The 23,706-nt window shown below is 47.6% G+C and overlaps 1 protein-coding gene across 2 annotated transcripts in view; it reads left to right on the forward strand.

The window, feature by feature from the left end:
• Positions 1-4,085: 4,085 nt before the first annotated feature.
• Positions 4,086-23,706, forward strand: part of CORO2A (coronin 2A) — a 57,208-nt gene continuing 37,587 nt past the window's right edge. For both annotated transcript variants that reach the window (XM_030968897.1, XM_030968898.1), the window contains exon 1: positions 4,086-4,143. The gene's annotated coding sequence lies outside the window, so the exon portion shown is untranslated. The remainder of the gene's footprint in view (positions 4,144-23,706) is intronic.

Consider the following 23,706-nt stretch of genomic DNA (forward strand, 5'->3'; position numbering starts at 1 on the left):
TTATTTCTCCTTGTTATTAAATCACAGCTTCCTGCAAAGTGCAAAGTCTGCCTTTGAGACTCCAGCTATTGGATCAGTATCTGCTCTGATTTTGAGCTTATTTTTTATGACACAGAACCTCTGGCACATTATGGTGTCAAGCTGTTTGAAGCTTGGAGACTTGGAGCAACATCCAGGGTAAGCAGCATTAAATTTCAAGCCCCCTTGTAATACCAAAATTGTCCAGATAAAAGCTTTCTAACATAGGTTTGAGTATTAGAAAGCAGCATTCTTTATTGCAGTGTGCTGGTCACTCAGAGAATCCTTCCTCAAACTGACTGCCCTGAACGTTGGGTAAATGCTCAAAACAGAGAGTTTTTAATCATACACACTGTTGACATACTCATTGGCTATTCCTGATTACTGGATGTACGTGTATTACTTTATTTTACATAGTAGCACACCTTATTGGCCATCCCTATATGGTTCTTTGGGGTTTGTCTTTAATGTCCAGTGTCCTTTTTAGATGCCCGTCCCTCAACTCTCATTTTGAGTAAGCGCAATATCATTGCTTTGCATAACTTCTGCTTTGTCAGCCTTGCAAAGCTAAGCTGGCATACTGTTTGTGTTTTGCATGAGTTTTTTTGTCTACTCCTCCAAGATTATATTGTTCCCTTTATTTGATAAGAGTAAAATGTTCTTCTGTTCTACTGTACTTATCATTTGGGGAAAAAATAGTACTCAGCCCAACATCACAATTCCATGCTGAAAATCATGCCTATATATTTTTCTTTTACAGAGTCATTTTGTTGGTAGAAAAGTATTGTCCATGGGCAGCATTTTGCAGGGAGGAAAAGGAGGAAAAGTTCCAAAATAAAATTAAAACCAATTGGCATTTTTTTTTCTGCATCTTCCAATAGCATTTTTCAACATCATAAAAGCTCTTGCACTTGATGGGAAATGCCAATGCCACAAACTCTGAAAAAGCTTCCAGTTTTGACACTACCATTGCAGTGGTGCTTTAAATCCGTCCCAAAGCTGGTAGGTGTTGTGCCCTCCATGCCACCTGCCCGCATACCTGTGGCATACTTAGTTATAGTGAACTGCTTGGGGCTGGAAATAATTACAGTAGGAAAAATAGGAACCAGTGAAGTTTTTGTTAAAGATGAAGCTAATTGGTCATAACTAATTAGCAGCTTCCTCCACGTGTCTCCATCCACAGCCATGTCAGGCCCCTTGTCCTCTGCAGGCAGGGATAAAGCAGAGTTCAGTGTTTGCTGCAGTGTCTCCCCTTCAGTGCAGATGAACTGGGCTGTGTGCTGGTATAACTTAGCCTTGAATTAAATATACCTGAGGATATCGTATCTGCAAACTGGTCATGCCTTTCCTGGGGTTGCAAGGCATATCACTGGGCAGAAAGCTAGTTCCCTTCTGTCTCTTCTCATCCACCTCTGTAAATGCTCCATGCCAGTCAGGACCTTGCTTCCAGGGAGCTGTGCCCAGCTGGGTGAAGTTCTTCATTGTTGCTGCACAGACACCATGAATGTGGCCATGCTATGAAGCTCCTGCAATGCAGACCAGCCACAACAGGTGCCACCTCTGCTCTTCCAGTGGCTTGCCACAGGTTGAGATACTACACATAGCTAACAGGAGTGTTGTTCTGTTGCACTGCTGTCAGGCTCCCCTTCATAACCAACTCTTCTGGAGTGGTAGCTTTACACTTCTCACTATTTTGCATGGGCCAGAAAGAGATGGGTGGGATACCAGCCTGCCTCTTGGTCTGATTTCTGGTACCTAATGGTGTGGGATGGCAGAGAGTTACCGAACATGCTGCTCCAACTTCTGCCGCTGGATCTCAACAGAAAGCATAAACATGTTGGCTGCTGGAGGCCCGTCGCACAGGAGAAGTGTTGTGTGGGAGAGCTCTTTCTCAAAAGCCACTTCTGTGGACACAGGCTGTCAACAGCAGTTGCTCAGCCAGGCTCTTGCTGTTGGATGAGCAGTCGAGACTTCTCAGGGAACACGACAGAGATTCACCCCAATCACCAAGGACACCCCAGGCCCAAACAAACAGTTTAAGACTGCAAAGGGGACTGGGGAGCAAAACCATTCACTTTGTCAGCACCTAAAACAGCTCTCAGGAATGGCACTTGCACATGAGTAGCACAGCCAGATGCCTACAGTGGACAGAGCTGTAGATGGAAGAAATCTTTCCCCCCAAATACCCTAAACAAAGATGTCTTTGTCTCTCTGTCAGTCCTGCATGCAATCTTCTACAGCTTACTCAGGGTTGGAGCACAACAAAGTTAAAGGAAGCACTGGAAATCATCTGTGCATCAGTACCTGACCTGTCTTGTACTTCTCCATGGGAAACATGTGTGCACACACTGTGAGGATCCTGAGGGCTACCAGAAGTCATCTCAATTCCTGTAGGCACGGCAGGCCCAGGACAGCTGCAGCACTAGCAGCCACAATTCGTGTCCACAGGAATTCCTTCCTTTGCTCCATCTACAGATATTGCTTCTCAACAGTTGTCTGGTGGTGTATCTGCTGAAGTGCCTCAGTCTCCTGGGATGTCCTGGGCTGGCACCTGGTAGCAAAGGATGAAGATCACTCTTGGTGGTTGCTGGTTGGTTCTGAAATTCTGCTCAACATCCTTGAAGCATTCAGTAGATCTGGTCCTTTCACAGGCATCATTTTTCTTCTCCAAAAGGACTTGAGGTGTCCTGACAGATGTGATAATGACAACATCACACATGTAGTCTCCTCTTTTACTAGAGCTGGGGTCTGTAGGGAGGAAGTGGTCACTGGGTTGGTGGTTGTGATCTCCCCTTGATGGAATTACCTTTCAGCTAAGGACACACTTCCTGCCTCTCTCTCTTGGCACTGTCAGCAGTTCTTACTGTTCCAGTGATTTCAATCCTGCTATGTTGCCTGTTGTTGCTTCAGTTGAGAGTGTTTGAGACTTTTTTTTGGAAGGGTTCACGAGGCCTCTACCCCTTCTGTCTTTGTCTACATCTGCTAAGGTTGATATACAGCTTCTTGATAAATAGTACTTTGCCTTGAGGAGTTAATAATTGGTAACAGCATCCACACTATCACTTGGGCACGTATGCTTTTCTTCTTGTTCCCTTACACTGATCTGCAGCATCTTACCTGTGAAGGACACTGAGTCTCACAGTCTTGTCACATCTGCTAGCTCAGCCCAGAGCTGCCTCTGCTACCCAGTGAGTGATGGGACTAAGGTATGTAGATGAGCTATCTGTCTCAGACTCTGATTAATCACACAGGACCAGAGTGGTGTTAGCTGAGGTTGTGACCTGGCCTCCTCTGCTATTTGATCTCGGGTGCTGCTGTCTACTTATCAAGTTCCTTATTCAGGGCACCAAGGAGTTTTGCAGTGCTGCCAAGGTACCAGCTGACCCCAAAGTATGAGGGTGAGCTCTGTGAGAAGCTTTCTAAAGCCATATGCTATCAGTAAAGGGCCTGCAGCTTTGGGCCAATCTCTCTCCATCTGCCAGGGACTGCTGAGACAGCCAGAGGCTGCTAACTAAGGCTGGTACATTAAAACTGTTGCAGGGGTGCGTGCAGTGTTCAGGATGTGCGGTACCTGGTGGGCACAGAGAACTCAGAAGCTCTCTGAGCTAATGCAAGGCCTGTGGTACTCACTGCAAGTGACGGCAACGTCCTGATGCTGTCAGGTCGATCTCGTAAGGAGGATCGCGCCACCACCTTTCACCACGTGCCTCTGGGCACAGAGTCGGGGACCCACCTGCAGCGGCGATGGTGACGGCGAATGGCGCACGTCGGCACGCGTGGGATGGCTCCAAGCCCAGGGACGGCTCTCAAGCCCAGGGTAGCGGAGAGGCACCTGAGCACCTTGCTGTGGTTGCGGAGGGGCTCTCCCCGCCCCGGCGAGGACAAACCCTCGCTGGCCACGGGAGGTTGCGCCCGGAGGCCGGGCACGGCCGCGGACATGATCGCCCCGGGCAGGCTCTTGGGAGCTCCACGGGGCCAGCAGCAGCCCCCGGTGCCCGCCGGCACCTCCCGGCTGCGGGGCGCGGCGCGGGGGCGGGCCGGGGCGGGGGACCGCGGGCGGGCCGGGCCGGGCTGGCGCGGCGCGGCTCCCGTGCGCACGTCCAGACCCCCGTGGCCAGCGGCAAGGTACGAGGGCGCGGGTGGTGGTGCGGGGCGTGGGGCCGGGTCAGGCGCGGGCAGGGCCGGCTCGGGCACCTGCCGCAGCCCGGGGCCTGTGGAGCCCGGCGGTGCCGGGGGAGCGGGAGGGGACGCCCGCTCTGCCCGCCTTGCGCCGGGGGTGCCGCAGCTCCCTCCGGCCCCACCCCGCTTTGTGAGGAGCTAGGGGCAGCCGCCTGCAGCCGCGGGGGCACCGACGGCCGGGGGATGCCTTGGCCGCCCGGCGCCGCGGGCCTCGGGCATCCCCCGTGCTGCGGCGGAGCGGGGCGTTCCCGCCGGCCGCGGCCGGGGCAGCCGGTGCTGGTCGCGCTCTCGGCGGGTAAGATTCTCTCGCTCGGCAGTAGCGCCAGGGCTATTCCTGCAGGGATCTGCCCGCGGGGTTTTCTGCGCGGGGTGTGGCGGACCGGCAGCCGGCCCGCGGCGGGAGCCCTCCGACCGGGGGTCTGCAGGCAGCGGTGCGCGGAGCAACAGGGCTTCTTGCCGACCCGAACCATCCTGCTGCCTGGTCGGGAAGGCTGCGCCTGCTACCAGCCCTGCCGCCCGTGGCACGGTTTGGCATCTGTATAACATCGCTTATTATTTATACAGAAGCCTCACCTATGGCTGTGTGTGCGATGAGTTAAATTTGGCCTCTTTCCTGCGAGCGGGCCATGCGGGTGCTTGATGTCAGGGTAGGTCGCATCTTGCTTGCACTGAGCGTGACGACAGCCACATCAATGACTCTCTGTCACCGGGATCCCCTGGTCCCACTTCCCCCTGAAGGGGGAACTGGCACCTTGAAGGAGTCTATTTTCAGGCAACACAGCTTTGAAGACTGCTTCTTCCATGGGTCTGGCTTTGATGCCGCAGCTCTGTCAAAGGCCAAGACAGGCTGTTGCAAAGGGATGTGTAACAGATAGCACTTTGCAGACCTATGGCCTGGTGAGGCCAGCTATGTGCAGTGTCTGAACACATTGTTCACTTTGCAGGGAGTGGTGCCCTCCTTGTCATGCTCTGGAGCATCCTGTCTGTTCCTGATTTCCATGCCACCCTGCCCCAGCCCTAGCCCTTTTTATTTATACTTTCTAAGAAGACACTGTGCTGCAGTCCTTGTGAAGGGTATTTACCTGGACAGGCTTAGCCTCTTTTGGCCCCTTGGGTGCTCAAGGGAAGTGATTTCTGCAGAGGATTCAGAGAACATTTGGGAGAAGATTGACTGATGGTTGCCTTTAAGCTTCTCCAGTGCAGGCTCCCCAGTGGGTTAACAAAGGAGCAGCCTGTGTAGCCCTGCTGTTCCCTTTGTTCTTCCTCTGGCTGTGCCCTCTTTGGAGAGCTCTGATCTCTCCTGGTTTGATCAGAGTGACTGATGGAGACAGGAGGGAGTTCATGTTTTGGTTGTGAGCATTTCAGGAAACTTTAGAGCATTGGGAGGCAGAATAGGGGAGAGCTGGTTGCTTCTTAGAGACAGGAAAAAAAGATGTGTTTTCATCTATGCTGCTTTTATTTGGTGAATTAGCATTATGACATCTATTGTTATAGCTTCAATGAGCTGTGTTTCAAATTCATACAGTTTGTTACTCTGTAGCAAAAAATCACTGCCCGTTATCTCCGTAGAGCTCCCTTAGACAGGAAATGTGAGACCCAGGTACTGGACAAAGAGCCACACAATTCTGCTGCCTGCACCCCAACTCTGCCCTAAGTTCCTCCTGGCCCCTTCTTCCTCTGAGGCAAAGCACCTGAGCATGAGTGTGCCTGTTTTTGCAAGTCCAGGGTTGAGGGAGACCACTGTCCCCTGCCTGACCATCAGCACTGATCACCTCCATCCCGTTCATCCAGCTGGCTGCTGGCTGTGTCTGTGCAGCAGGTGGATTTCCTGGTGGCAGGTCAGGGTATCTCCAGATGTTGTATGTTTCTCATTCTCCTTTTCTGCCTGGGTAATTACTGCCTGTCTTTTAAGTATTGGTTTGTCCCCTCTGAGGAAATTTTCCACTCTGCAAATGCCAGTAATGGATAATATTTTCACATTTCTGTGTCCACTACATTTGTTAGTAGCTGGATAATGAGTGGATTTTCAGTTGCCTAAGCCTGTGAGTCTCTTTCTAGGTGTGTTAGTACTGGGCAGGCTGCTGTTTCTGGAACAGGTTTATGGTGCTTCTGCAAGGGGGAGTTCTCTCTTGCCTGTGGGCTGTCTGGACTGCCAGATGCCTAATGTGGTGTGAGCTGTGTTTTGGGGATGAATAGCTGAGTACAGAGCAGGTCCCTGTGCTGTAAGCCTCAGGTGCCCAAGCACTCACTGTTACAGAGGCTAAGGGAGACAACTGAAAGCTTTGGCATATCCCAGAAAAAAAAGGTGATTCTTTGAGTGACAGACGGTTGCCTTGGGGCAGGCTAAGCTGTATTTTATGCATGACCTTGCAGGCTCATCATAATTTGTGGTCGAGTTTGCTGCCTCTGACTTTTTTGTATTTGTTGATTCACAGTGGCTGCATAGCATGAAGTCTTCATGCTACCTTGTTAGGTCCTGATTTCCCCAGCAGGGATTTTGATGGGAAAACTACTGGGGAATGGGCTGTGACAGGGTATGACAGAGACTCAGTGAAGAAACAGTGTGGAGGGAAACTGTGCCAGATCATTTCCCCACCATCCACTCTTGGCTGGTTCAAGGGGACTCAGCTGGTCCTTAGCAGCCACACCCTGTTCTCCACTCTCATAGGAAAAGTTTGTTTGAAGTGTTTGCTTCAACAAAAAAGCCCCACAAAATGCCAGCACCTTATCTGAATGTTCCTGACTCCCAGTTATAAACACCAGTGATCTTACAGCTGGCCAGTGGGCTGTCTGGGTGGTTGCTGGTGGCTGCTACTAAACTGCTGCTCGGAGCCAAGGGCATTCCTGGTGAGGCTGGACAGCAGCTGTGCTTTGAAAGAGCTGTGTCTGGCCACCTCCTGATGCACAGCAGGAGCACAGACAGTCTGGTCTCTTGCTCCCGTGGCAAGAAGGCACTGGAGTGGTGGTGTGGTGAGGTGTTTCACATGTAGTCATTCTGTGGCTTCCCGTAAGTGCATGCTGTAAAGCTGCTCTGGCTGCAGAGCTGACTGAGGCAAGCAGCCTGCAGCCCACTGCAATTATGCTGATGTGCCTCCTGCCTCTCCTCAGGAGAAACAGGAAAGACCTTTACATCATCCAGGAGACTGTATTGGCTGAGAGATTTTGATACTCACAGGGTTATACTGGCTTGTAAGTAGAAGCTAGACTGGCCTAGTATTTCCAGGGATTTCCCCTCTGTGGTATTACAGGCTTGCCAGCAATTCCCCATTTTGAAAATACACCCTGCAGGGCTCTATTAGTGTAATGCTGATGCTTACTATTTCTAAAGCACTTTGAAATTCACAAATAGGACTTTCTGACCCTCAGCCAAGCAAAATCTTTTCTAAAGCTTGGAGACACGCTGCTGCCAAGAGTAGGACCAATGATAGTGTGCAGCTCCAAGCCCTGTTCTCTCTTCCCTTGTTGACCTGTTCCCTGCTCTGCTTCGCAGTTTCAGATTTTCCAGTGCCCAAAGTTTGGCGGCTCTCTTGCTCTTTCTTCTGAGCATCCTTCAGGGCTCTGGTTTGTTGAAGCGTTTCCTTCCAGTCTGTTGAATAGCCTGCTCTTTATCTCTGTGCCGAGAAACATGGACCTACCTACAGAAAGAAGGTTGCCACTGATGACTCTGCACTGCCTCTCTTGCTCTGCAGGACAAAGTCACCTAGGAAAATGATAAGGAAGACAGAGCAGAAGAAAATCCCAGCACCTGTGGTATTTTTATAGCTGAGATTAAGACAAAGTTCATTAAAGCTGATAAGATAGCATCCAGGAAAGCAACAGAGGCCAAACTCCATCTTGTTCTTCCTCCTGCGGTTCTGGGAGTTGTGCTTAAACAGGAGAGGAGGCAATGCTTGGGGGAGAGCTCCTCCCAGAAAAAGGTGACTGGGCAAGGCTGTCCATGTCAGGGTTGCATTAATACAGGAAATATGATCCTCATGACTTGAGGATCTTGTACATAAAGTTGAGTAGGGACAGTCAGAAAAAAAAGTGCAGGGAGGGGCCAAGGCAAATACTGGGTTTACTCCCAAAAGCCAAAATTAATCAGTCCTTGCTATACAAATACCATGATTTAAATTTGCCTTCCAGAGCATATGTTAAAAGGGCTGAATTCCTCCTTGGGAGAGTCTGAAATCTCTGGATCCCCTCTCAGGTTTTCTGAGAATCAGTGGTAGGGTGCATGAGAAGTTCTTGGTGGGCAAGTGCCTTTTCCTCAGATGTGGCTCACTCTGTGGGCTGGGACATGGACTGATACAGCAGGTGAACAAGAACATGTGCAAGCACAGGTCTGGGAGCAGCAGATCTCTCCCTGTAGTGTCTGTCCTACTCCAGCCTCACCTGGATCTTGTTTTGCCATGGAGTGTTAGCATGTAGGACGTTTGCCAATGTGCCAAAGGACCCCTGAGGGGCTGCCTCTGAATGGCCCCCAGTGTCACACCATTGATCTGTGCTGAGTGCTGTAGCACCACAGCCACCCTGTCGGGTATCTGTGCAGTTTTGATTTCTGGGCTGCAGCAAATTTGACTCTGCCGGTGCTGTTCAGCTCTCAGCCACCTTTCACATGGTTACATCGAGGTTATTTCAAACCAGTTATTTAAATCAGTGTTTCACAGTGTTTTCCCTAAGCAAGAATACACAAATCTTGAAAAATGTAAACCATATCGCCTTAGAAAAGCATAGGTACCATTTTGCCTGAATTGCTGGCAGAGTTGCAGTGCTCATTTCTAGGAAGCCTAACACTGATGTTTTTAGGAACACCACCTGTAACATGAATGATGCCAGGAAGGACCAATCTTCCTTGTCACCCTTGGTTTCTTCTAGTCTATCTGCTCTGTAAAAGGAGCCTGTGCAGGCAACAAAATTGCAGGGTAATAGGCGCAGAGAATCCAGACAGCTCTTTAATTGCAAGAGACAAGTAGAAGTAGTCAAAGATTGTCTTGCTAACATCTACTTAAATATAATTAGTTCACATTATTTTTCTCTGCCATTTTCTCTAATTTAATTTGAATACCAAAATGCACACGTAGAGGAACAAAAACAAAATCAGAATAGCATTGCTCCAAGTTCCTGCTCTTGTAATGTTCAGTTTCTTTACATGAGAGGCTCTTTTCCTTGCAGTCAGGGAGGATCAGTCTGTCTTCTGACCCCTCCTGCCTGTGGTCATGGCTGTTTCCCTTTGAATTTGCAAAAGGTCTTTATGTCAGTAACTGATGCTCGAGTCTTAATTGAAAAGATTGATTTTGCTAATGATAGCCTGGCATCTGACATGTTCCATAGAAATGAATTGGAATTCAGCGTCTCTCAGTTTTAAAAATCAAGGTATTTAAAGGGTTAATAGGGATTGAAGGGTTTGACTTAACAGCCTCTTGCATCTATTTGAAGCTCATGCTCCTGTCATACATTAATCTTCTTGTGCAGTAGTTCTGGGTGTGATGCATCCTGCCAGGCAACACAAGTCTTGGAGCAGAAAAACCCAACCCTTCTATGAGATTTTATAGGTAAAAGCTTAAGTGGAAAGTTGATGCTTTTGTCTCTCTTGGTCTCCAGGTTGTATTTTGGTGAACTCTTGGTTTCTGTGGAATTGAAAAGATCAAAAATCGCTTCTGTCTTTATAGACAATGGATTCTTCAATTGGGCTGACAAACCACAATATAAACCAGTAGCTGGAAGCATAAGTTATTACTTGGCAAAATAATAAGGCAGTTGTGTTTTTAGCAGCAAAGAGGAGGAATCGTGGGAAGAGCCTCCCAGGATGATGCATAGATAAAAACTTGAACAGGATGATCACCTAAATAATGTCACTCAGTGCAGATAGCAGTGTTCTCTGGAAGTAGGTGACATGTCTCAGTCTGCCATTAACCAAACAGCAGCTGCCTGGCCTCCTGCAGGAATTTCTGTTCTCCAACTAGTCACCACTAGAGCATCTCATCTCACAGAGGAGACCATACATGTTTCCTCTCCAAGCTCTCACCATGTTCTGCTGGGCTTTGCCCTTAGGGTCCCAAGGTGGTATTCTTGCTCCCCTAACACAACAGCTGATTTTCTCTCCTGAGTTATATTTTATGGTTGCTGGAGGGATGACAGTTTGAAGGCAGGAGTCCTCTGAGCCAGTTTGAACACTGACTGTAAGTGGAGAAGGACTTCACTGGCTGTGTTGACTTGCGGTCTGGAGAGGGTGGGGTAGGTGACTCATCCTCATGGAGGCAGAGCACTGTGTAGGACCAGTACCTGCTTTTGTGATTGGCGTATAATGACTGACTGAGTTCACAATTATGCAGACAGGGGCTTAGCAGGATAGTTTTCTTGCCTTTACTACCCCCACCTCTGGGGATTTTCAGAATTCACATGAATGAGGCTGTGAAAAGCCTGGCTTGACTTAAAGGCTAACCGTATTTTGACTGGAAGTTTGTGCTGTGGACCATCCGAGGTCCCTCCCAGCCTAAATTTGCCTGTGATGGTCATGATACTAGAAGCAAAAACCTGGTCATGATATTAGAAGTTTCCCTAAGTTAAAGCAAGGAAACCCACCGCTAAAATCCACCTAGAAAATCTGTCTTGGTCCTTGTGTTCCATGTTTCTTTCCCAGTGTTCATGATGCATGTTGAACTCGGATGAGGGGTTAAGAATTCCTGACTTTCTCTGCAGCACACATATCTGCTTTATAGGTTGATGCACTGAATTAAGAAAAAATACCAAAGGATATCCTTGAGTATATTTTGGTCATCCTTGAGGTTTAAAAAAACCCTATTTCACTAAAGATATCCTGCTCTTAACTTGGGGAATCTCTTTGTTTGAGACCTTTGATTTGGTGTTCATTTGTCTGTGGGCTGTAATTAGAATAGGGTTTCTTAAGCCTGATAGAGAAAATGCATTTAATGTGTAAAGAGGGAACTGAAGCGACAATTTCTCTACCTTCTCTTTCTCTCAAATTTGAGAAATTAGTCATTATTTTATGTATGATTTTGTATATTTCTGAAGAGTTTTACAATGTCTTACCTATACTTCCTTCCCTGACATGACTTGCAACATGAACTTCTCTATGACTTCATGGCAGCTTACCTTACATATATAAAAAAATTAGCAGCATTTGCGCTCTTATTTCTGCCTGTCTTGCAGCCAAACTCAGTTGTGTGAGTTTGGAAGATTAATGGCACTAGAAGTGTTTCACACACCTTTTGTTGTTGTGGGGCTCTGCTTCCACTGGTGCCACTGGCCACTACCAGTACAGGCAGATGACCACACAGTGGTTTTAGTCTATTAGTCTGGAAATCTGCAAGTGTCTTCAACTCCTGCAGAAAAGCAAGACTTCCTCAGGAAATACAGTTTTTTATTTTGAGCTGTTTCCAAACTAACCCTTTTTAAAGTTTCATATCTACCTGTGTCGTTACCTGCTGTCCTTCCTACCCCTGGAGTTCCCTGGCATGACAGTGTCATGCAGGGCAGGTGTAGCACGCACCTGTGGTCCTTGAGCCTGCTCAGGGAGCCCTCTGTGGGACTCATCCCACTTGCTGTCACCTCAGGCTAAGCTAGGAGCACAGTGCTGACTCTCCACTGGCTCTGGCCAGTCTCCAGAAGTTTCCTGGAACCTGAAGGCTGTCTGCTACTGGAAAGCCCTAGATACTGATGTAATTTCATGAACACATATAAAATATCCACAGAAAACTGCATATGCAGATAGCTGCGGTGAAGCCCTGTGTGTCCTACCCAGTGCTTTATTTCTCACTCTTCTTCACACAGACAGCCTTTGTTTTTGCTGCCTAAGGCATGGAAATAGCATCCCAAGCTGCCTGGCCTGCATTATGTCAGGAATTCAGAATTCTGCTTTAATTCACAGCCAGATTTTAAGGTCTGTGCTACCTTTTTGGGTTTTCTTTTTTTTTTTCTCTTTCGTACTGCACTGATTTAAAAAAAAACCCCAAATGGTCTGGATACATCTATAATGCAACTGGGTCTTCAATGCCTTGTGCCAAACTAGCTTCCTGCAGCTCACTGAGGACCTGGTAATGCAGAAGGGAGTGCAGAGAAGGATAATTGTTTAGCTTGGAAAAGGTATGTCTGAAAAGGGATATGACATACAGCTTTTCACATATGATAGTATGGTGGGATGGAGAGTTCAGATAGGGAGTGATTGTTCCTCTGTTTATCATTGCCCAGGAACTACAGGATACAGATAAACAGTGGAACGCATTGACACAGGATGTTGGGGATGTGGTTCAAGAAAAGCCATTAGATGAATCTGCAGGCGGAAAATCCATTAGGGCTGGCTAAACAGACAGATAAGCCTTTGGCTCAAAAAGTCAGTGAGGCACAGATGCCCAGAGCTGACTCAAAGGCATAGAAAAGATCAGTTTGTCGGCATGGATATCAGCTATGCTGGGGAAATAGGCTGGCATAGAAAGCAGCAGTGGTAGAAGGTGAGAGAGCCTGTAGCAGGAAGGTCTGCTGGGATGTGGAGGTACTTCCAGAGGTGCTCCTGGCTGGAAGGGTTGAAGTGAAGACTGGTGCATTGGGACAAAGCTGGAAGGTGATCAAAACTCATCCTGGCAGAGATACGTGAAGGGGCTGGCAGGAATGAAGTATACAGTGATTAAACTACTACAGTGTGGGAGGAGAGGCTGATCTTCATTACTGGGAGGTGTGAAATGGAGAGGTGTGAAGAATGAGACTGGAGGAGAGCAGTGGTGCTGAATCAAATGATCAGAGATTGAGAAGCACCTAAAAGAAATATAAGAGTGCAGGTAAAGAAAATAGTCTATATGAAGACAGGTAAGGCTGCAGGTCAAACAGAGAGGGATATCTGTGTGCAGTGACTCACCTGTATCCTAACTGTAACATCTATAGTTCAAGAAGAGCAGATCTGGAGAGTGAAAGAAGTGATACCAGGACTTTTTATATCCACAGGTATTTTGGATGTTTTAATTTGACTCAGCTGGTTCCATAGCAGATGGAGAATACTGGGTCCTGATCCTGGAATGGTTTTAATTTCAGCTGGAGGGAATCCTGTCTGCATGTTCCAAGATGGCTTTGCAATGCAAACTGGAGTGCAATGAATGGCAGCAATAAAGAGATTGGCTCCAAACCCATGCTCCAAGTCTGAACCAAACAATACTTTTGTACTTGCACTGATGGAATAGTTTCAGAGTGATGGCAGTGATTTCCAGAAACTGTATATTTGCCAAGCCCAGCAGGTGAATGAATTGGCACAGAATCTCTTTTCCCTGGCAGGGAAAGCATGGGTAGTCTTCCCACTTAGTCAGCATCAATCAAAGCCAGACTAAAAACCAAAAAGCAAAACTCAACCTGCTACTGATGCTCTAAATGATGAATTTTAAAATTAATGATGTATAGGGTACCATACTCACAATGGGGTGACGTCAAACTGGAGACCTGTCCCTAGTGGGCTTCCACAGGGCTCCATCCTTGCCCTTTAACATCTTCATTAACAACTTGGGTGCGTGACTAAAAGTGATACTAAGTAAGTTTGCCAATGACACTAAATTGCAGGAACTGTTGACTCCCTTGAGGACCGAGAGGCCCTGTGGAGAAACTCTGATAAAACAGAGGGCTGGGCAACCACGAACAGTATGAAGTTTAACAACGGGAAGTACTGGATTGTGCGCTTGGGATGGGGCAAGCCTGGATGTGTGTATAGACTGGGGAACAAGAGACTGGAGAGCAGCTCCATGGAATGGGAGCTGGGGGTCTTGGTCAGTGGCAAGTTGAACGTGAGTCAGCAGTGCCCTGGCAGCCAGAAGGGCCACCCGTGTCCTGGGGTACATCAGGCACAGCATCACAGCCAGGCAAGGGAGGGGCCTGTCCTGCTCTGCTCTGCTCTGGGGCAGCCTCACCTCGAGTGCTGGGGGCAGTTCTGGGTGATAAAGACATTGAGCTGTCCAGAGAATGTCCAGAGGAGGCCAGCAAAGATGGTGAAGGGCCTAAGGGTGAAGCCGTATGAGGAGCAGCTGAGGTCACTTGGTCTGTTTAGCCTGGAGGAGACTGAGGGGAGACCTCATTGCAGTTACAACTTCTTTGTGAGGGGAAGACGAGGGACAGACACTGATATCTACACTCTTGTGGCCAGTGACAGGACTTGAGGAAAAAGCCTGAAACGGATTTAGGGAATGTTTAGGCTGGATATCAGGAAAAGGTTCTTTACCCTGAGGGTGGTGGGGACTGGAACAGGCTCCCCAGGGAAGTGGTTACAGCACTGTGCAAGACCCCTTGGCGCCCCCTGCTTGGGAGACTCCTAATAAAAAGTTCTATGCCAGGAGTAAGAGACGAGCGGGACTTTTTCGGTCTTCAGGGTGCTGTTTATTTTTATCTTATCAGAAGTTCTGTGCGCCATCTACATCAGACTTGGCACACATGGAGAAGACAGCAAAAAAGGTCACAAGATGTACAGTTTCAAGGTCTTTTAAAGCTGTTTTATCCAATTAACCCTTAAAACATACTTTATTTCTACTTATCTATCAATTACTAATTATATGTCTGCCATGCAACATCTGCATTGTGGCTCTCCCCAGCACAGCAGAAAATGGAGTAGATGAAGAAGAAGGAACCAGCCAACACCCAAAATCCTCCATTTGTTCTTCTACCCCCTTCTATACTATTATCTATTTCACACACTTGCAGATTCCAATTCATCCCAAAGTCTTGGAAGCCATCTCCATGGAAGAAGGTTAAAAGCAGTGTTTTCCTGGGAATCAGGACTTGTCAGGACAGGCAGGAAAATATTCCCCATGCTCTGGGTTCCAACACAGCACCAAGCCTGACAGAGTTCAAGAAGTGTTTGGACAATGCTCTCACATGGAGTAACTCCTGAGAATATCCTGTGCAGGGACAGGAGTTGTATTTCAATAATCTGGATGGGTCCCTTCCAACTCAGCATATTCTATGATTCTGTGATGTGGTGGAAGAAAGCATTGCCTGTTGTGCCTGTGACTCCTGCCTTTGCCACTCTCTTGCTGGCTTGTCATGCTTCATGTAAAAGTGGCATCTGCTGTTAAAGAGCTCAAAAGTGTGTTAGGAGTTTTCTGGAGAACAGACAGATGTCAATTCTGACTTAATTAGCCACTCAAAGAGAAAGGCCTCAACTTGAATCATAATTCCACAGGCACTGCATGGGTGTGGGAGAGTTTCCCACACTTCTCTTCTGTGTGGAGCCCTCACTATTTTTTTGTATGCAGATGATGCTGTAAGGCAGGTGAATGAATTCTGCAGCTATGGTTTCAGAGAATACCTCTGATACCGCCCGCGGCCTTTCAAGGAACAAAGTCCTGCTGTCATTGCCCTCAGAAGGACAGGGACTATTTACCTCTAATTCTGGCTCACGTCTGAGAAACTATCAGCTGGTTTTTCTCTGGTCTGTGGTAGTAGGTATGTGTGTCCTTTGCTGCCAAACCCATTTGCTAACAGAAAGATACAACTGCTGGGGGGGCAGTTAGAGAGCCAGACTCTCCTTGGCACTGACAGTGTAATAAGCAGACCAAGAATGCAAACTGCAGCTGGAGGGAAGTAGGTCAGACATTAGAGAAAACTTCATCCCCAGCAGGGTAGTGGGACCAGGCAGGCGGAGGCCATCAATCTTAGGGATTTCGAAGGCTCCACATCTGTCCTGATTTAGAGCTATGGATAGGTTGACTGTGAGGCTTAACTGGAGACCAGAGAGGTGGGGTCTCCTACACTGTGCCCTTGCATGGCTGTGCTTTCCTTCCCAGACAAATAGGAGCCTGGTTAGTGCCCCCCCAGCTCTTCAGCAGTTTTCATGTCCCCAGGCAGCTTCAGAGATGAGATACAGACTTGGTGTCACTGGCCAGGATCTCATCACATGCAAGCCTGTGTACGCAGCTACAGCCACTCCAGAGGAGCGCAGTGACATGACATCGCATTAGATGTAAGGGCTGTATATCGAGACATTCAAGTGAAGTGTGTAACCTTCAAACCTTGACAGAACTCAGGAGAAACATCTGCCCTGGGTGCATTTCCATTGTCTCACCATCCTGCTGGGCACTTCAGGTTTTCTCATGAATCTGTGTTCTGGTGGCTGCCACAACTGCTCGGGTAGGCAGAAGAGGTTTGAGAGGAAATCTGGCTATCCCAATGGATTCCACTGGGACTCCTGTGGGCAAGTAATCAAGATATTGGGACTCTCTGGAGGTAAACAATCTTGAATCCATGAACCTTTGCTGAAAGAAAAGCCTTCTGTACAGTAGCCTTTAGAAAAGACACCCTCTCTGACAGATGTCTGCAGCCTCACAATAAAGACAGGTGGACCAGATGTCCTTGTCTTCCCAAAGAACATAGCAGGTTACTGAGACCCAGCTGCATCATTTTCATGGGGAGCTGAACTTTGGTTTCTGAAACCCAGAAGCCAGCTTGGCCTTGAATAGCAGGAAACTTCTTTTTGAGAAACAGGAGAGTGAAAGCCTGGTGTTCTGGTTTCAGGAGAAACTGCTGAGCTTTGGAGAGTGTCTGATGATGAGTTTTTCAAGGTTGCTTTTCTGACAAGAAATGTGGCAACGTCCCTGAAAGTTCGTAACTTAACTTTTTAAGCTGAGTTTTTGCAGGTTGTGGGGGGTAGAAGAGGCTTCCAGTTTTTATTGTTCTTTGAACCAGGATTGTTTTATTTGCTTTCCTTTTGTAATGAAGCAGGATCTTGCCAGCATATAAAAGGTCTCTAAGGTGGAATTTGCCCTCTTGTTGAATTCAGAAGCACATTAGTACTCACAAGGAAGTTGATAAGCAATAATATTTTCTTTGCTGCCCAGGTAACCAGCAAAGTGAAAGAGGGTATTGTCTCTGGAGAATACAGGCAAGTTAGGTTTATCTTTCTGTACACAGGCTATCTTGGAAGGCTAGAGGTGAATCAGAGGAAGGCGGGGCTGACCCTCCAAAGAGGCTGGCATTGCCCCATCCTCTGCTTCAGTAATACTGCCTCTTGCTCTTCCTGAGAGCTCTGATAAGCCCAATGAAACTGAGCTGAGGTTGGGGTTGTTTTGGGTTTTGCTAGTCTCCACACTCCCCTGATCCACTATGGTGTCTTGTAAAGGCCATGTTAACTGAAGGTACTTATGTCCTCAACTCACCATGTTTCTTTCTGTCAGAACTTGCAGAGTATGGTACCACATGAGGCAGAAAAGGGAGTGGTGAAGGGACAGGTTAAACTGCCAAAAAAAGGTGTTACCACTGACTGTGGAATCATCCCTGGAATATTCTCCTGTGCCTCCTGGGATGTACAGATTGACTTTGCACTGACTGAGCACAGGTGTGTTCACACACAGTGAAGGGTGGTCTGTACGCTTCAGCTTGATTTATAGCTGATGTTGGCTGAGAAATATTAATAAAGAAACTTCTCCTGTGACTGGGGGTGATTCGTGGAAGTCCAAGGTCTGGCAACAGACCCTCCATGGGCACTTCCCAGCTCCTGGGCTTTCTAAGCAGGCTGGAGGCTCCAGACTGCTTTATGCCTATAACGAAGGTAAAACCAGCCCCCTATGAAATTTAATAAAGATAAAAGTCAGCTTCTGCCACTGATTGCAGCCTCTCCCTGCAGTGAAAGGAGCAGCTCTTGTGAAGGCTGTGAGGGTCCTGGTGGGCAGCAAGTTTGACCAGAGTCATCTGGGTAACTCTGCAGGGCACCTGCAGCCTGAGCTTTTCCACAAAACTCCAAATAGGTGCATTTTCCAAGGAGGCCAATGGGATCTCCATCCTCATCAGTCTTTCAAACTTGGCTGCTCAGTCTAAGGAACCTGATCTCCCTTTGTAGTGAACTTTGCTGTGGGCTGAGGACAGGACTGACTCAAGACCTCCAGAAGTGCCTTCTGGCCTGAGGTTTTCATGTGGTTCTGTGATTTAGTGTTGTAATTTCTCTTTGCTTCTCTCATGTGTCCCAGGGAAGCTCAAGTACACATTTGGTATCAAGACTGGAAGTGACCACAGCAATAAAATAAAGAACAGGTGACAATTCAGCCAGTACTTCATGATGTGCACTTCAAAGTGTTCTAGGGGGTTGTACCCACAATATAGTCTTGGATTCCTCACCAGATCAGGTGATAGGAGAGCTTGAGCCTCTTCAGAGCTGCCTGAGACTGTGGTCTCTGCTGGTTTTTCTCTTTGCTCTCTTCGCTGCTCCTCACCATCATTGCTGACTGTGCTAAGTTGAGTTAAAAATAACCTGGCTGAGCTATTTTTATACGGCACATGTACTCCCTTGTCCATCTCCCTGCTTTGCCAGCATTGCAGAAGAGCACAGAAGAGAAGTACCAGACAGTGGGGATGTGGCAATAGCATGGACAGGTGTCACCAGGAGGGCGTTATTATGCTGGATGCCATGTGGTGTTGCTGCCTGCCTTGGGGAGTGCACTGTGGTTTAAACCTGTGACTGAACATAAGCGTAGCTGGAAAACTCATCAAGGAAGGCCATGGGATTTTTGCTGTCTCAGCCTTGTCTTGTGAAGAGTGGTCTTGTTTCACTCACTCCTGGCAGCCGTTGCCTGCCCGTGGACATATGTGCTTAAAATTATTTTGAGGGACACAACACTTGGTGTATCTTCTAAAGGAAAAAAATTTGCACAATGTGCATTTTGCCAAGCTTGGGACCTTGGCATGAATTTGGCCCTAGCTGGGCAGCCTTGGGTTCCATCATTAGAAGGATGCTCTGAGACAAAAAATGTGGTACCAGCTGGTGATGGTGTTTGTGGGGTGCATGGCTGCAGTAGGTTTCTGGAGTCTTTCTAGTACAGGCTGGGTCTCTATGCAATGTTTGCCTTCCCTGGCCTAAGCCAATAACTGGGGCATGCAAAAGTACTGAAATACCCTTTTGCTTATGGTCTGAGCAGAAGATGCCTGTGTCAGTGGAGGAGCCACTGTCTCACGTCTCCTGAGGCTGTGTCCATGTGGCACTACTGCCAGCACGGGGAAAGGCCGACATGACTCCTGCAAGGATTCACATGAGACCTCAAGTCCTGCCCTGGCCACTGTGCACCAAAAATAAGGGGCAAGAGGGGCTGCTGTGCACTGTCAGAGAAATTCCCTTTTTGTGGATGAGGAAATCAACCCATTATTTCAGTTTTGAGTGACTCCTTCACCTTCCTACTTCATGTCCTCTCTACTTGTGCAATGCTTATTCTAGAGCTGTTTGTTTTCCATGGCCAGCTTACCAGGGCACCATATTTAAGTACCTGTGCCATGCTGGAGAGCTGCAAATACATTGGAGTGTTTTTTAGAGCTGGGTTTTCTGATAACAGACAACATCTCTAGAATATATTGTTCTTTGAGATCTTGCTTGCTGCTGTGATTTTGTCCCCCACCACTTCCATGGATCCTGGTCCATCTGCAGTCGTGGCCTGTCCTTCCTCAGGTAGCCTGCATGATGCGCTCTGCCTGCCGTGACAGAAGCAGTTCCCACAACTCCTGGTGGGCTTCCCAGGAGAAGGGACCTTTGTGCTTCTGCACAGGAGCAATGCTGAAGCCAGCGTTGGTGATGGACATGGACAAAGTGTCTCTTTTCGTCACCTGTTCTGCTTCTGAAAATACAGATTGGAGCATCTGACTGATGCTTGGTTTGGTGAAGGCTCTTTGCCCATGCTTCATTATGAGGCTGTTTTATAGTGCAGGAGAAGGATGTGGTGTGTATGCTGTGTGTCTGGTGAGGCCAGCATGTCCCTCGTGGGAAGGGCCGGCTGCAGGCTCTGAGCTGCTTTTGGGAAGAGACACGTGTCTATTTCTGAAAGCCGACTGAAACCTTAGTCTGAGCTCACTTAATCTGAGCCCGGGAACGGTGGGTGTGGATCCTTATGGAACAAAAGACAAAGAAAGGCAATTGATAAAATCGAGGCCCATCGCAGGATGGCTGATTTAAAAGGCTGGTTCCCAGCTGGCCAATTTAAAAGCTTCCAGCTTTGGTTGCAGATAGGGTTGTTTTTCCAAGGATATGCCTCTGAGCAGCTGTAAAAAGGTCCTGCTGCCTGATAGAAAGGCGTGCTGAAAGGTTTTTACTTGCTACTGTGAATTGATTGGACTACAGATGCTCTGGAAGACGTGCTGCATTATTCATGTGGTAGATACCGTTGCTAAAAGCTAATGTACAGCCTGGAGGCTGCGAGGAGTGGTACGGTCCTTTGTGTGGTTTTGTTGATTCACTAGAGAGCCTGGACTGCTCTTAAGCTTTTTTTTTTTTTTTAATAACTGAGATTGATAAAGCAAATCGAGGAATGTAAGAACCCTTAGTTAATGGTTCTTTACCTCTTTTCTTGTTTACAAAAACTATTCGAAGCTTTCTTTCTTTTTTTTCCTTTTTTTTTCCTTTTGAATGCATTATTCATACAAAACTGCTTGCTAGGCTGACCCTGTTTGCAAGACTTCATCAGTAACTCAGTTTTCCTGTGGCACCAGCTTAAGCTGCTTCCCTATCCCGGCTCAAGTGTCTGCAGTAAGTGTCCCACTTCAGATTCTCCATTAATGCATATTCAGCAGCCTTACCTGTTATTAGATTGCCACTGCTGTACACAGATGCTGGGCACCCAGCAGCCGCAACAGCAGCAGCAGGGCTGTGGGACACACACAGGTCCTGTGTTTCTGCACTCTGGCTGCAGTGGAAGGCCTCAGGCAGGGTTCAGCGTGCAGTGCTGTGACACATGGGCCCTGTTTTTGTGTGAAGAGGAGAAACTGCAGTATGTGGGGGCAAAACTGCAGTGTGTGTGCTTGTGACTGGACTGCCTGAGGTCCTGTTCTGGAGATTGGCCTGAGAACACGTGTTTTTCTGTAGCTCTCTCTGCTGACTGTTAGCAGCTGCCTGTCCATTGACATGGTCAAGACCATGCTCTGATGGTTAGGTTCTCCCTCTGGGGACTCTGAACTGATAAACCTCACCTCCAACACAACATTTTCTTCTCAAGGATTTTGCTTCTCAGACCAGAGTTGTGGAAGAGACATAGCCTCAATGCAGACTCCACCTGCCCTGCAGGTACAACCAAGTCACGACCCAAGAGGTGAAAGCCACCATATCAGTGTTGTTTATTTCTCTTGTAACAATAAACTTGTAGCCTCTGAGCTTGTAGTCTCGTTTGAGATGACACGTGCAGATGGCATTTAAAGGTCTGGGTTGTTTTATAATCATAAGGTCTGGTTGACTTTGGTTCCAAAGGAATTTATTACTGGCAATTTCCCTTTGATAGTGTTCTAGCAGAGAAGCGGAATTTGGATGGCAAGGTCTGTCTAGGGTGTGTCACCTGCTGTATTGCAGATATGCCTAGGAGAGTGTCCATGGCTTTGAGGGGAACCCAGCTTAAACTGAGAGGTTCACAAACCCTTTGGTGTGATAGGTTTGTGGAAAGCAAGTCCAGAAATGGAATGGTCTGTTCTCATTTGTCATCTGAGCCAGAAGGCTGGTGTCTGGTGATGAAATTCTGAGGGCTCTGATTTTGTCTTGAAGCAGCAACTCAACACATACTGTGATAAACCAGGAAACTATTTCTGATGTGTGTTTCTCACAAATTGTAGATAACAATTCCTCTGTTTGTCTTCAGGGTTGCCTTTTTAAGGGTGTATTTGTATTCCATCTTTGAAGATGGAAACATGTCTGGGTGGATTTTGGGAAAAAAAAAACCAAACTCAAAAATGTAAACCTGAGAGCATTAAATTAAATTAAAAATGTTTCCTCGATGAGGGTGGGAACCAGCAAACTAGTCGGAAACATGGGTGTGGCAAATGGACACACCTGGGCAAGTGGATTGCCAGTGTATGGCCTGGCTTCTGTGTGCTTATGGCCGTGCTCTGATTGTGCTGCTGGGTGCAGGGAAGTGACTGTCAAAGAACAACAGTCAGACATGCTGGGCTTAGGAGGTGTATGACTGATTACTTGCAAAGGTAATGCATAAATGTTCTGAGGGAGTGTTCTCAGGGAGCAATTCCCCACCCCTTTCCTGGGTAGGAAAGGACAATTCCTATTTTGAAATTAAAGAGCTATAGGAAGAAGAAACAAAAATGGTAATGATAGTGTTATCTGCTGAACTGTAAAGTGTGAGCTAGAGCTGCTCTCTGGATTTCAGTATTTGTTGCTTTTCATGTACTGCAAAGGACAGACCTTTGCTTATCCTATTAGTACCACTGGGCTTTCCAGGCCTGTTTATGTGGGAATACATTTTCAGCAGAAGCTGAAGCCTGTAATTATATTAATGCAATCACACCAGTATTGCTGGTCCTCCTTGACATGCAGAAAGTAATCCAAAAGAGGTACTTCCTACAGGGGTAAAAAGAAGATGCTTTCATCTCTATCTTGACTTTAGAGAGCCATGTCTGCACAGGCACATGTGTTGGTGTGCAGAGTAAAACCCAGTGTAGGCAGGAGTGTGAGGCTGCCTGTCCTGCAGAGAGCTGCCAGGTTGCACAGAGCTGCAGGTCTGACTTTCCAAAGTAGCAGCAGCAAGAATTTGTGCAGCCCAAGAAGGCAGGCTGTGACAGGAGGTGTTCTCTGGCTCACTGACTCTGAATCTGGGCTCCTGGGTGTTGCTCCAGATGTCCAGTCACAGGTGAGACAGGAGGTCTTCTCCTGCTGCAGATAAGGCTTTCTGTGAGTGATCTGCTGATGATACAAATGCTTGCTGTGCTGGACATGGAGCTTAGGATTGTGTGTTGGAAAAATCTGCTCCCAGAGCCCCAGGAGAACAGGAGCTTGGAGATCCTGAGGAATTGCCCCCCGGTAGGCTGTGAACAACAAGCACTTTATTGTCCTGCATGCTGCCCAGTCTGGGGATCCCAGTGGGTTCTTGGGATACTGGCTGCTTAGCCAGGGAGTTGCTGCCTAAGGGATGCCCTTTGATCAGCTCAGCAGCACAGTCCTGTCTGGTAGGGATCACAGCTTCCAACCACACTGGATTCTTCTAGGGACAAATGCAGAGCCCTCCCCAAGCCTGGCTAAATTGCCCTGTAGCAGCAAGAAAGGATGAGTGGTACTTTGTACTACAGTGGGACAGGTGGTGTTGGGCAGTGCTCATAGAAAGTGTGTGGGGACCCCAGTCAGTGGGGCTGCAGCACACATGAGGAGCTGTCTGAAATTAAGTCAGGGCAATTAACATGTTCTCTTTGAGTACTTTACAGAGGATGGAGGAGGTTCCTGACCTCTAGATGCAGGGGAGCTTGAAAGCTTGAGCCTCTCTATAAGGAGGACATCAGAACAACAAGAAAAAGTGGAACACATGAGAGAAATAATGAGATGAAAAAGGCAGCATGAGCATGGTGAAACCAGTCATGTCAACACTGATTTCATCTTCCAGAGGGTGGTAAGCCCAGTGGATGTGGGATCATTTATCTTGACTTCAGAAAAATGTTAGCCCATGCTATTAAGATAAGGGAATATGCGTTATATACATCTATCTGTGGTCAGGTATATGTAAATTTGGTGAGAGAATTATGAAGGAGAGCTTACATGACAATTTGGTATCAGAATGGGAGGATATATAGAGAAGAATTTTGCAG

This window comes from Camarhynchus parvulus, chromosome Z (genome assembly GCF_901933205.1).
Source record: "Camarhynchus parvulus chromosome Z, STF_HiC, whole genome shotgun sequence".
NCBI lineage: Eukaryota > Metazoa > Chordata > Aves > Passeriformes > Thraupidae > Camarhynchus > Camarhynchus parvulus.